Source organism: Balearica regulorum, chromosome 13, assembly GCF_011004875.1.
Source record: "Balearica regulorum gibbericeps isolate bBalReg1 chromosome 13, bBalReg1.pri, whole genome shotgun sequence".
NCBI lineage: Eukaryota > Metazoa > Chordata > Aves > Gruiformes > Gruidae > Balearica > Balearica regulorum.
This window is the reverse complement of record NC_046196.1, coordinates 16,732,879-16,747,524: the sequence shown is the minus strand read 5'-3', so window position 1 is coordinate 16,747,524 and position 14,646 is coordinate 16,732,879. Positions and strand designations below refer to the sequence as shown.

The window sequence follows — 14,646 nt, the reverse complement described above, 5'->3', positions numbered from 1 at the left end:
CATTGTTTAGATAGGGCCACACAAGAACAAATTGAGAGATCTCAGTTGCAAAGGATCTGTTACGCAGATCAAACGTGGACCCGAGAAGCATGCACAGAACTTTGAAAGCATCTCTGAAAACAATTGGAAAGCTTGAGCTTTAATGGGCCCAGGCTTTCCTCCTTGTGGAAGACAAGTGGAGGACAAGTGGAAGACATATAGAGATGCTTATATGCAACTCGGACCTAGTTGTAACTTGCCGTATAACCGCGATCGGTTCCCAGAAGGAAGCAGTCCCTGGAAAGACGTCAGCTTGTGGAGAAGTTGGGGCCGTGACTGTTGTGGTTTGTCCTGATGTAAGTTAGCCAGAAGGGCTTGGTACCTGCAGGTAGTCTGCCAACTCTTTGCCTTGATCTTTGCTTTAGGTCTTTTTCAGAAAGGTATCTAGCTGAGCTTGGTATTAGTGTAGCAAACTACTAAAACTAGAGTTACACTAGTTGGGTTTCTACACAGAAGTGGCACTGCAAGTCAGTGCACAGCAAGTCTGTGTGCTTCGTTTATTTCTGTCGTAGCCCCCACAAATGCTCCCAGCCGACTGTGGTGGGCAACTCAGGAGAATGAACAGAAACTAGGAATATGTGGGGAAACCATGCAACGGAGGATAGAAAACAGATCTTTTTGATAGGTTGTAAAATCGTATTGTAAAAACAGTGTATGATTTAATAGTATGTCTCAAATATTGTCCTCCAGGGCCGGAGTCTGAAAGGAATGAGATATTTGTGAATTGAACTTTTCCCTCAGTATGCCTCATTGCACCTCACTGTTATACAGCTGTTGTATAAAAGCCATGCTGTAGTTAAGAATGAGAATTTTAAATTATTTAATTTGTTTTGGTGTTTCAAATAAGATGAAAACTTCCTTTTTCTCTTATATGCTTTCACAGGATCATAGGATAGTTGAGGTTGGAAAGATACATGTCTTAGAGTACTTCTCTTGAATGCTGATTAGGGTTTCCTTTCACCATGAACAATTAAATCTGACATGAAGGGATACAAAAAGATGTTTGTTAAGGATTTAGAAAGCTCAGTACTGACCTAGATGCTGGACTTTTAGATATGGTCATATACATAGGGATTGTAAACCTATACTAGGGACTCAAACTCACAAGAAGTTCCCCCCTCCTAAAAAAAAAAAGAAAAAAAAAGTAGGGATGATGAACACCATCTATAGAAGGCTGCAGCCTTTCCCATTTTGCTGAAGAGACCATCTGATCCGCAGTAGGACATGGATATTAATTCAAACCGGTCTGCTAATTTTCCATATAAAGTTACAGTTATACAATCTTTTTAACCGAGTAGACTCTCTACATAAATTTAGATTAGCATATCGATGCAAATTACCTTAGTGTTTTCTTGTATCTCTGTGAGACCTGCCAGATGAATCCTGTAGCCCTAAATTGTGATATTTCCCCTCCAAAAATTAATTTACCATTTTTGCAGCAACAATTACAGGTGGGATGAGAATGGTGTGTTATTTCCTGAAATTGTATGTAATTTGTTTTTAAGAACTTGAAACATAGTTTGAAGTTAAATGCGTATGATCTTTGTAACCGCTCAGATCCTGTTATTTTACATTTTCTGAAATACCTTTGAAGTTAAATGCAAATTAGGGGCAAATAAATTACAACTTGTGGAGTGACCAGTCTCTGATTATATGTAATATAATTAACTCTACCTTTCAAATAATGTTTATCTTAATAATTATCCAATGTACTTTAGAATAGTTGAAATGATTGGTGATTCTTTCCTTGGGGGGGGGGGGGGAAGCCATTAGGTTTGTTCATAAGGGGTATTTTTTATTTACTTTCTGGGTCACCAGGACTGAACACTTTAAAAATCTGTTGTAATAATTTAAAAATTATTTAATGTTAATTATAAGCAGATACGACTGCCATTACTGAAAATAGCCTTTTGTGATCATCTTCTCTAATTCCTTTTTACCTTCAGTACTTTACCTTGCCAAAAATATATTGGCTTTATTATTTGAACTTGAATATTATTATATTTAGGACCAGGAAGTAGATTGATAAGGCACATTTATCCTTTCTTTGCCTATTCTGTAGTCTACAAATGTGAGATGGGATTTCAAATTAAGAGTTCTATTAGGAGACACCGGTTCAGTCCAAAAATAAGCTTTTTCATTCTTAGACTATAACTTGTATTATGACAGAAATTAACATTTTTGTGACCTGTAATTAACTGTGTCTCCTCGTGCTATAAATAAGATTTGGCAACTACAGCTGGAGTCAACTGTATCTTGAGGTCTAGTTATCTGTAGCTGGTTTTTTATTTATAGCTTTTTGTATTTGCTAATGACACTGCAGAGTTCAGGGATGGAGACAATAAAGAGTACAAATAAAATCTGTGGCTGGTGTCTGCAGCCCTGTTCCATTTCATTCCTGCAGTGGCATCAGAGTTTCCTCAAATTCTTCCTGTGCTTGGAAATCTCCGGGGTTAGTGTTTAAGTCTTTGATGCTGCTAGTAATTCCAGTCTGCACCATTAAAGCTGCACTTTCTAACCATCCCTTGGTAATTGTTGCAGGGACTTAGACAAGTAAGACTATCCAAAGGCATCGCTAAGGTCAAACCGTGGTGGAAAGTGCTCTGATTTTATCCTGGAGATTGATGCTTGTATCACCTTTTTTTCGATTCAGCAGCTGGGGTTATAAAATGCACTTGCAATCACTGATAACATGTTAGATCAGACTACAAGTGGAGTAACACAGTATTTTATACACTGTGTGTAGTTTTACCTAATGCAACAATAAATCAGTGAAGGCAGAGGTCTTTTGTAAATTTTAATGAAAATTCAACTGCTGAAAATATAGTTACTTCTGGCTTAAGTTCTAGAAATATGAATTCACTTCAGTCCTTTAAAGCTATAAAATTGTTTTAACTACAAACTTTCTGGGAAGACAGTAAAGAAACAAGCAATAAAATAGGTGACAGTGCATTCAATATATTATAATTACTTTGTCATTGGCTATAAGCAAACTGAGGGGAGGGGGTCAGATGATAAAATGTACTTTGAGTTAGCTGTAAAAAAATTCCCATTACTGAGCACAATTTTAAAAAAATCTCTATACAAGAATGAGACAAAAGTTGGGAGAATGGGCCCATTTTACCATGTCAGGGAAATAAAATAATGATATAATTTAAAAATTTTTACAGGTTGATCAATAAACCACATTTTTATGCAAGTCCAGAAGGTTTAGTGGAGAGCTTTTTTCGACACAGATTATTATAACTACTGAAAAATATGCACTTTTTTCTTGTGTTGAATTGTTGTGTTGCAAAATAGCAGTTATATATAGTAAAACTAATTCATATGTATTAAATTAGTGGCACAAGAGGGAGCTGGGGGTATAGAAATAAAGAATATTAAAGAATATACCAATGTACTGTTGAACTACAGCCTCTTTCTTGTAAGTTTTAAAGCAATGTTTCTGTGAAATTAGCATTATTCTTTCCTAAAACCTGCCTACCTATAGAAATAAACCCAAAGTTGATACCAACTGACCGTGCTCATTAGAACACTGAATAGTTGAACATCATTAAGCAGAATTTACACTTGAGTTTGGTCTAGAAGTCAAGCGCAAATACAGTTTATTCAGTTCTTCACTTAGTCAAAGTGGATTTTTGCTTGGTTGCTTTTTTACAAATTATGTCAAGGTCATGCACTATATACTTTTTTGTTTTTTTAACAACATAAACTAAGAGATGGTATAGATGGTATTCATCATTGTTTGTGGTTTCCTTGGTTTTCTGCTGTTTCAGATATTTTTCTCAAATTTTTTGCACTTTCAAGTACATTGCTTAATGGTTGAAATGGTTGAAATTTTGACTTTGATACTTTCATGATTGATTCAGAGCAGAACTAATAAGATCAAAATTAATATAAAAACAGTTACAACAGATAAAAATTGAAATAACATTTAAAACATGATACTCCTTTTCATTATTATTAGTGTTTTTACACAGAAATTATGAATTATGCATATTGGGTTGTTTCTTGTAGCCTCCTCGCAAACTTGAAATGATTGTCAGAATTGCATAGGAAAAGATTTAAAATCTGATCCTTTGGCCTCATTTATATGATTCCCCATGTACGGTTTCATTGGCTTTAAGGAGTTGTTTCCAAATTCTATTGGTGTCAGGCTAGAATCAAATAATCGCAGTTCAAACACCTCACACGCCCCACTCTTACCCACACAGCATCGCGGGCTTTCACAAACTTAAAAGGTACAAGTGGCGAGCTGCAATGGCTCATCTGCGTGTTCAAGGAAATAGATTTTATTCCATTGCTCTGGTGGCCCTATACCTGCATACACAAACAATATTTTTGTCGCAAAGTATTATATACTATGACTAGCTAAAATGTATCTCCTAATATTTTTTTCTCTTACGGAAACTGCATAGTATGAACTAATCTCTGATCTCTACTTGGAGACTACCTAAGTAAATAGCAACTTACTCTCCAGTTGTCCCCTGCCGTGTAAGCTCTTTTATTAAAATAATAACAATAGCAACAGCAATGGCCAAGAGATTTATATTTAGACAGTGAACAGGAGCCTTAAGAAAGCCTGTAGTAGTTTTGAAGAATGTTCTACCTAAAGTGACAAAAGTGAAAACTGTTTAGAAGCTACCATCCATGGAAGGAATGCTGTCTGTCCTTCGGAAACTCTTGGCTTTCACAGACTGCTTGGAAAAAGTTAGCGGCAGTTTTGGGAAAGTATATTCCCTTACGCGTTGTGATGTATTTCTGCAAAGCAAACTTACTATCAAGCAGAACAAGTTTTCCTATGGTTCCGCATCTGTTTCTGCTCAGTCAAGGTGCATCTGGGAATATATTTCCCCTTGCAGCAGCAGGTGGCGTTGAATAGCTCACGTTATTCTCACACTCATAATCATTTTGTCTTACATGTAGTAAAAACTCTCCCAAAAGAGATAATCCGCGAGAGAAATTCAACAAGTTTTAATAGATGTGGCAGACTTTCTACATGACAAAAGTAGGGGTTGAATTCTTCCACCTTCAATCGCACTGAGAAAGAAGGCTATAAATAATGTATTTAAGGAACAGCAAAACCAGGTGTGATACAATAATATCTTAATTACATTTTATTTCTAGATTTTATCAACAAAAAATCTCTTGAAGCACCACAGAGTTCATGTTGTGATAAGGACATGTTATCGTGTACCACCTCTCATGCGCTCTGCAGCAAATTCACAAGCCTGAGTTAGTTTTGTAGCATTCTTTGCACACCCTACCTCCTTAGAGCAAAGGAACTGAGTCTCCTCCCAAATACGCTGTCAGTGTTTCTTCACTGAATATAGAGCAGTGCTTCAGATTTACACTATGGTAAGTGAGAACAGAATGAGAATTAGCATCTTCTGAACTTCTTTCTGAATCTATTTCTAAAAATTATGGGGCATTGCAGAAGCAGTTCAAAACAGACCTCCAAATTACTTCTTAAGTTTATTTTTAAAATATGACACACACGAAAAAATAATTTATTTTTACCTGCACACAGGTAAAATTTAAGAACATAAATCTTTTACAAGCAAATGACTGTACATCAGTCTATAGTTAGTCTTAGCACTGATTATGAGTATTTAAGAAATCCATCCATCTTTCTTTCATCAACAGTCAGAGTTTTCCATTTGCATATCTAATAATTTATGGCATGTCCTGACCTCAAGCGGTAATTGAACCAATAGATCTTCAGACTAGATTTACTCCAGTCTGGCTGCCACAGTAATGTAACTCTGCAGGAGTTTTGGATTACTCCAAATGCCATCTCCTCTTCTGAGAGGTTGACAGTCACAGACAAAATTTAACCTCCCAAATGTCAAGGCAAAATCTCCATTGCCTAATTTAGACTATCCAACTCTCCTTTTTGAATACTTCAGATAAAAACAGGAGGCACCATGATTACTCCTAACATTACCCCGGAAGACTGTTTTTAATGTAAGACTCTGTAATAATAAATGAATTCTGCTAAGAGTTTAAAACCATATAAGAGCCTTAATCTCAGAGTGAAAGGGAAAAATGTAATGTAATAAAAAAAGAAATTAAAAAAAAAAAGAGGGAAGCTGTTGTATTAGAGGGGAGTCTCGTAATCAGAGACAGACTGACGAGAATTGGGCTGAGAGGAGGTGTGCAAGGAGGAGACGGGGTGCTTTTCTGACTCAGACAAGCCATGGCACAGGGCAGAAACACCCAGCCAAGTGCCCGTGTTTCGTCTTCTCAAAACACAGTTTAGAGGCCAATTTCAAGGCAGCATTATATGCTTCAGTAAAGTGTTCTCAAAAGCTTTGAGCAAGAAAAATACCAGTGAACACACAGCTCTGTGCTGTTGCAGTCCCTTTGCTGAATACTAACTATAGAGAAAATGCAGCCATGGAAGTTGTGGGTTTACAGCAGGTATTGCCTGGGAAACTCCCTCTGCTCTTCAGCCATTTCTGAGTGCAGGTGAAGGAGCAAGTGAGAGACTGGTCACACTACTGCTACTTCCAAGTTATATTCCAGATATTGTGAAAAGGCTCTAGGTTTGAAATTTCATAACAACTCTCATCAGCTGGCTATTTTGTTTTCCTGGAAAGGAGCTCAATTGTACAAGCTCTGGCAGACACACAGAGCTATGCTGTTGCCACCGACCCAAGTCCCAAAACAACACATACAGGCTGTGAGAAAATGCTGCTGTCTCACAACTGTGGAGGAAGAAAAGAGCAGCAAAGGTACAAACAAGGAAAATCTGACCCAATCCCCAATTAATGGCATAAGCAGTATTTATCTATTGATGATTGAGTGCTGCGGTTGTTCCTTGGTAGCTAAGTTCAATGATGATAGACATCTTGGAAAACAGGCAGATAGACAGAAAGACAGATATCCTCAGCTCCTTTAACCATCCATAATATCCCATGTGCTGCCATCACTGCTTTAGCCTGACCAATTGCCTCAGTAACATGTTCCATCTTGTCCGATCAATATTAGCACTTCAGTAACTCTTTGCAGAGTTACAGCTATCTGCTAGCACAGGAGGAACCTCATCCATGTGTGGAAAGACAGTCATATGGAAGAAGAAATGTCATTATCTATTTAAATACTTTCATTTAATTGCTTTCATCGACTTGTTTTTCACTCTGATGCCTTTTTTTTTATACCTGTTATGCAAATACTTGAGAGCAAAAAGAAGAAATTGAAGTATCAGAAAATGAATGAACATTGAAGAGTTTAACAGGAAATCTGGGTTTGGTGCCCAGCCTCCTGTCCAAGCAATTACTGTGTGCCTCAGTTTTGTAGATTTAAAATGAGATTAATGATACCATTAAATCGCCTGTTGTAAGACTAAGGACATTCATGTGATTAGCAGGCCTATATAAAACCAAGATCCAGAGGCAGAATTGCTGCTGTTTCCCCCCGAGCTTAGGAGCTGAGGTACCGAAGGATGATACGATACAGTAGTGCGGGATCACAAGGAGGGGAAAGCAGGTCCATGTGCAGTGTGGGAATAACAGCACTGGAAGAAAAACATCCCTGGTCTTACCACCCAAATGCTCTCCTGAACTGACACAGGGAGGACAGCGTAGAGACAGCACAGAATAAAACGTGCCTTATCCCACCCAGCTGCTGCTGAGAGAAAGGGTGTTCCTGGTGAGTGTCAGGGAAAGACAGCAAATACCAGTGAGAGATAGAAATTGTGACATCTCCTTGGGCACCCTGAGGACACGAAATGCTGGGAAGTTTTCTGTGTTATCTGTGTGATCGCTGAAAGTTCTTCTTGCCGTAATGCACAGAGCATTAGGGGACACATCCTGTTTTGTTGAACTGAAATGCGGCTCGGCTGAAATGATCTGCAAAAATGTAAGGAGAATGAAAATATCCCTTCCCTATAAATTGTTGCTCTCCCATGTTTTCTCACTCTTTTGTCAACATTGACCAGTCACCATTTCTGTCATTTTCTCGTTGTTTTTTTTTTTTTCTTCAGCCATCCTTCTTTTCTAAATCAGAGATGAAAGGTACAGGTGGAATGTCAAATGCCTAATTGTCATAAAGCTAAATATTTGTTCACGTGCTTAAGATGCAATAAATCCTGGAGAGCGCTCTGCTTACACAAGAAGATATCAGCATAGAGGCATGCTCTAAAAAGGTGTTTGTGTAGGGGAGAGAGAAATTCTGCAGGTCAGTGTAATCTCTGTTACTCCAAGAATTACTGAGAATGTAATGTGGTGTGGGTTGGTGTTTGGTTTCTTTCCCCCTTCAGCGAAGCCGTGTCTTATGGGAAAGATTAAGGGCTGCAAAGTCTGCATCCTAATTGGTCGGAACCTCAATATCAAATGTCAGAAGCTCTGAAGGTACAGGCTTTTCAATTGGTATTTTAAGTTGTTGCTGAGCAAACTTTTCATTTAAATCAACAAAATGGGTTTGATCCTTCAGGCTTTTCCCTTAAAATTTCCATATTAGGACCATCAGTCACCTGATCGTGTTCATCAGGACAAATGCCTGAGAAGGAGGAGTAAAGGCAAGGTTGCCCAGAGCTTACCTGCTCATGAATAACTCTGAAATTTGCTCTGTAGATGGATCATATTGCAGAATCTGCACTCCTGCTCAGGTTTTTTCATGGTGAGAACAGCCCAACAGATGAGGCTACTGCAAGAGGTGGTGCAAGAGAATGACCTGCATGTAGAAGGATGGTTAAAGCATAAGGAAGCTCATGTAATAGGTTTGTTTCAGGCTGGAAGTTAGTTTTCCTTTTTTCATCATGTTTTTTCAGGGTAAAGTCACTGAATGAAAACCAGGTGTATTTGGTGGGCAGTTATTCTCTGAAGTTCACTGACAGGAACCCACGTATGGAAGAGGAAACAATAGAAGTACAGCATCATGACAGCAGCAGACACCAATTCACTGGAGATGGCAGACGAACAGAACACAAGTAGTTATGGTTAAAATTTAGTCATTCTCGATAATAGCTGTCCCAGTGTGGGGAGGACCTGGAGAATACCCATGAGTGCTCTTGTGAACTGTGGTTAGCTCAACAGAGGCCTCTGCTGAGCAAATAGTAACTGTCCGAGACAAGCTCAAAACCAGGCCGAGCATCTCACCTTTATATACCCTTGTTAGCACCATATAGTAACCCTCTCACAGGCAACATTGGGAGGACAGAAAATTCCATATGGACAGGTAAGTGTGAATAGATCTATCTTATTTCTAAGGGGAAAAAAATCAAGAGTTATGCCTTATGAAATAAGAATATTCACATATGTTTTGCAATTAGAGAATGTATCTATTTTTCCATAATTTTGTTTCTTAAAGTTTCAAAAGTCATTTGAGCAATTGGACCAGAGAGACTGAAAGTATACCTTTGGATCATTTCAAACTGTTTTCCACCTTTGTTTAACTGAATTTGCCACAGGGAAACTGAATCAAACCATTGATTTATCAGAAGTACTTTATTCTTCACTCTAGATCTGTGCAGATCTAAGCTATAAACAAGGAAAGCAGTGAAAAATTGCATTTGTAAATATTTTAGAGAAGACTGCTGTTCTGTGGAGCTTTATGCTGTTTTCTCTGGTGCTGTTGAGTGCTTTGTAGAAGCTCATTTGGGAAATGTATTCTTTGATTTTGGTAATCAATTGATGAACATTTGAAGCTTTGCTCAGACACACAGTTATTGTGAAGAGCAGTACTTTCAAATATCCATTTGATTGTGTTTGTGATGCCTGCTTTATTCGACTCTGCTCCAGGCAAATTAAAATGTACTGCTATGCAATAAGTATGGGAAGGTTAGCATTCACACTTTAGGGATAAAACATTTTGACAGTTCTATTCTACATTTGCATTTAAAAATTGTAACGCTTTTAATTAGACCCTATGTTTATCGTAGTAGGATCTCTTGTAGGCATTACTACTGTGAGATTGTTACCTTTCAGGATTTGTTCTGGACTGCTTGTCTGTGGGGAAGCACAAAAGCCTGCTGGTTCCACATACATTTTGTTTTCTGGTCCATGGTATTTCTCATTTTCTTTAATTTATTGTGGGGCTCCACCTGTACCACTACTGCTGAGTCATTTGCGTTTGTTTCTGAGACTTTTTAATGTGCAGAGTTAGTGAGGTACATATGCATAGTTCTCTCTTATATGCCTGGTATATTTTTCAATGGGCCTCTAAATTCTCAGTTTTTGGTGCACAGTAGAATCCCCAAGGGGACAAAGGCAGACATTGTCTGGAGAGACAGGAGATACTGCCATGATACCCATTATCTTTTTAGCCGGTGGACAGGTGATGCTTACGCACAGCATATGCACAGACAATGGTCAACATTCTGAGCTCATGAAAACGATCACTGACAAAGGCTGATGCCTGAAGGACTGGTCACTAAAGCTGTCCATATTATTTGCTCCTCTTTTATTTTATCCTTCATCTTTCTTGAATCCCTCCTGGATTCAAGTAACCTGATATAACATCTGCAACATTGCTATCACCAGGACAACATCCATTGAGATAATCAGGCAAATGTACACTGTCTCAAGAGGCTTGTGTGTAAATTAGACCAAGCAATCAAAAAAAACCCCCAAAACTAACAAACTGGCTAGATGCTTCTGACTTTTCAGAAGAGCAGAGAGAAGCAAGAAAACATTGTAGGTTTTACCAGGAAATTGTATTTGAGCTGAAATAAGGTCTTCTCCCTGATAGTTTAGCCAGTCCCTAGAGATTTTGAGTAATTATTATTACATTTGCCTTGGGAAGGATATGGTCTTAGTTGGTACCAGAAATCTTGTGCAGAGAATTCTCCAGGAGCTCCTTCCTGCATTAGGCCCCATTACTGTCTCCAAAGCCCAGGAAACTCAAACACCCTCATAGACTAGGGTGAGCAGATCTTTTCTGTACCTTCCTTCACTCTTGGGAGCTGTTTCTTCTGACTCAGCAATAAATAGCAGAGAAGGGAAGTACTCTGGGAATTCAGATATATGATGTGTACAAAGTCATGCTTTCTGATTGTGAAGGGGACCACAAGTAAATCCTCCCTGTACACCCAGATTGGATCTTGCATTGAAAAACATCAAAATCTGAATTATACAGAGGCTATGCAGCACTATGGGTAAGTGCATTGGCCTTTCATGTCTTATTATGTTGTTAATTAGTTAATGTTTGTAAAGCACTTTGAAGATGAAAAGCCCTATATAAGTTCTAAGTGTTATTATCTCTAGAGACCTGGGTTCAATTCAAAGGTGCTTAATTACATATGCCATAAATTAGACTTAATGAGTTGTGGAATCATATGCTTTATGTGATGCATGCAGGTTTCTCAGCTAGATCTAGGCCTTATGGTCTGCTGCAGTACTACTTTAGGTATTTAGAGCTGTTAAAAAGAAATTCCACAAAAATAGAGCTGATAATTTCTAAAAATAATTGGTTTGCATTTCAGTACTATTTAGGACTTGGTGAAGTGAATTACCAGGAGCTTTGTTCTGTTTTATCTAGGGATTTTCCAGTAACCAACTTCAAATTGCTGAAGGTAACATTATTGTTTTTAAATTGTGGTAGAGACATAATTCTAATTCTTTCTTCTGTTCCATATTTTGGCTTATCAGAAGGGAGCCGAGGGGTGTGCTGTCCTTCCTGTAATGCCCTGAAATGTCCCATCAGGGCTGGGAACCTCTTGGTGGTGGGTTATGTTCACAAGGATGAGAAAAGAAGTTCCCATCTCTAGAGATACTATCATATCATTTACAACAAGCCATTACAAGTGGGTAACGTGCAAAAAGGGGAAGTAACAGTTATAGGAAAATGTGGTTTCATTGGCTTTGCAGAGCCGAGAGTTTCCATGTTATGTAACACATATTTTGTGGCCAGAAAGCTACAGAATTTGCCCTGCTGAAGCCCAGGCACCAGGACGGCTGTCCGGCAGTGAGTGCAGCCAGCTTCTCATGGCTGTTCCTCAACCAGCAGAGACACACAGAAAACCGGCAGGATTGTTCACCTGGCCTAACGTGGCTCCGTGTGTTCCCGCAGCAGAATATCTCCATTTTACCCTGGGCCTTTCACAGGCATAAAGAGAGAGGCAGGATTTATCCTGCCTATAAATATGTTAGAAGTGATTGTGTTCATTAGTACAACCTAAGTAGATTGGAAAAACTAATTAATAGCAATTTACTATAAGTGTCTCTAACAGACTTGCTCCAAAGTATTTATCCTGAAGTGAAAGTTATTTGATTTTGTTAATGTTTATTGTAAGTATATGCAGACTATCTTCCAGGGGAAAATGTATTTTTGAGTGCTCCAGACAATTGAAATTAGTGAGCCCACTGTCTGGAGAAAGCATCTGTAACCACAGCCAAAAGAGGAATGAGATTTCCGACATTCTTTCAAGACATGTGTTTGAAGCATGGGTTCCCATCACTTTCAGAGTGACTTGCAGGCCATTTTCTTTATATAGATTTAGACAAGTCAATGCGGTCCTAGATTTATCTTGATGAATGCCTTTGTGATTTCTCCCTCATCCATTTTCTCCTGTGATATTTTATTGCTTATATTGAATAGGAGTATGTTCTCAAGAAACTTTAAATGGGACGAAGCGTAGTTTTGGACTGTTTTTATCACTCACATTTCTGTATTCCTAAGAAACAGATCTAGTCTTAGTTACTGGGGTTCATCTCCTTTAAAAACAAGATACAGTTTTGCTGAATGCTTTTCATATAGTCTAATAAATAGGAACTTCACATGAATGCTGATTTGAGCTCCAGACTGTGGTTAAACGTTTTAATGGTGTAGCAAACTTATCAACAAACCTTTCCTTCCCCACCCTACCCCCTTCCCTTTTTACAATGAACAGATTTTTATCCAACTGGCTTGTGACTTGGGGATTTTTATAAGTAGGTTTGGGAACTTGTGAAATATTTTAAATTTTAACTCTGAAAACAAAACAAAAGATCTTTTAAAAATGGTATTTTATACAGTGTGTATATGAACTGGGTAAAATTTTGATTTGCTGAAGGATTCTATTCTCTGACCTAACTATCACTGCATAGCTAGAAGTTACTAGTCTGATTCCTTTTTTTAATACTCCAAGACACCGTATATACTAGTGTAACTCCACTGCGGTACCGAATCAATGGACCTCTAAGATGCTCTTCATTTCTGATCTACTACAGCCTTTTGTCAAAAGGCAATAAGAATATTCATATTATATTCATATATATTATTTCATATGGGCATTTTAGGTCTGCCTCTTTTCCTTCTCTGTTTCCAAGATGTTCATGACTGACATACTCCAGCAATGATATCACTAGTGCTTAACCATCAGCGAAGAAGCTGTCCGAGCAAATGAGAAAGTTGTAAGCTCTAGCAGCTGTGCTGCACTGCCTGTTACAGAGACATCAGGCAGGAGGAACAACTGTACGTTGTGAGAGCGCTTTTTTACAGCCAGGCCTCCAACCCTGACCAAGTGTGCTAATGGCTGATAAGGCTGCTCTTTGAGAAAACAATTAATGGGTTACAAGAGGCTTTAAATGTGCGTGGAGAAACATCTTGATGAGTTAATATCCAGTAAAGAACTCGGGTCACTTGGTGGTTGTGTTTGGTGACCCAGTTAGGATTTTTACAAAAACAGTCACCATCCTTTGACTTGTGACTTCCCCAGTCATTTTCCTGTTTTAAGTCCCTAATTCAACAAAGCACTGATCTGTCTCTCCCGGAAAGTCTTTGACCATGGAAGCACTGCTCATGAAGCCTGGAAGACTTCTGGATCGTTACTGCCTCCAGCCTCTACTCGTGTCTGCGAGCAAGGGGTTATCACAGGTCAGCTGCAGAACAGAAAGCGCAGCAGTAAATTGTGGGGTAAGCCCAGATTTTATATCGATGTGTTTGATTTTTGTATCAGAGTGGATGAAGAGCATCCAACCTTTCTGACAGAATATGGTGCAGATACATGTGAATTGTCATAACCCTGTTGAAACTTGCTGTTTATTTCAGTGGACCTGTGGATTTTGTTTCAGCAGACCTGAAAAGTTTACTGCTGCATGATTCTTGAATTTCTTTCTCTCTACAGTCAAGATGTGGTGCAGAAAGGAAGAAAATCACACACAAAATGAAAAAAAAAAAAATTAAAAAAGTTGGTTGATTGAACTGTTGGTCTTAGCAGGGGAAGGGTGAGAAGCATACAGGGCCTTCAAAATTACTAGTATCACTGATGTGATATGGTTTATATTTTAAACACATGTAAAGCTTTTTAAAATCATACTAATTAATTTCTGTTGTTCAATATTACTGTAATACCTATTACAGTGCTGGGAGGAACAGCTTAATGTGAAAGCATTGAGAATTAGGTTCATAGATATTCAATTCCAGAAGTACTATTATGACACCAAATATTTTAGTCTCTTGCACAGACCTACATATTCCTTCAGCAAGAAGCTCTGTCCTCTGAGGCTGAACGAGAACATGCCTCAGTTTAACTCTCAGTTCAGTAAAACGTTTCTATTCTGAATGTTACTCAAGCTGAAGTTTAGGCGTGTCTGTAAATCCATTGTATTTGACGAGTGAGGTTAATAAGCCTGGAGTTAACAACAGGCTGAAGTGTTGTTCTGAACCAGTGTTTGATTTGACAGT

At 38.4% G+C, this 14,646-nt stretch overlaps 1 long non-coding RNA gene across 3 annotated transcripts; it reads left to right on the top strand.

Annotated features, from left to right (window-relative positions):
- The first annotated feature begins 8,040 nt into the window (after positions 1-8,040).
- On the top strand, positions 8,041-14,144 carry LOC142603641 (uncharacterized). Of its 3 annotated transcripts, none has more exons than XR_012837538.1 (4): positions 8,041-8,220; positions 8,813-9,219; positions 9,969-13,875; positions 14,011-14,144. It is a non-coding gene; the product is annotated as an uncharacterized LOC142603641 (long non-coding RNA). The 3 variants fall into 3 exon arrangements; XR_012837539.1 differs by having other exon boundaries at positions 8,813-10,046; positions 11,043-13,875; XR_012837537.1 differs by having other exon boundaries at positions 8,813-13,875.
- The last annotated feature ends 502 nt before the right edge of the window (positions 14,145-14,646 follow it).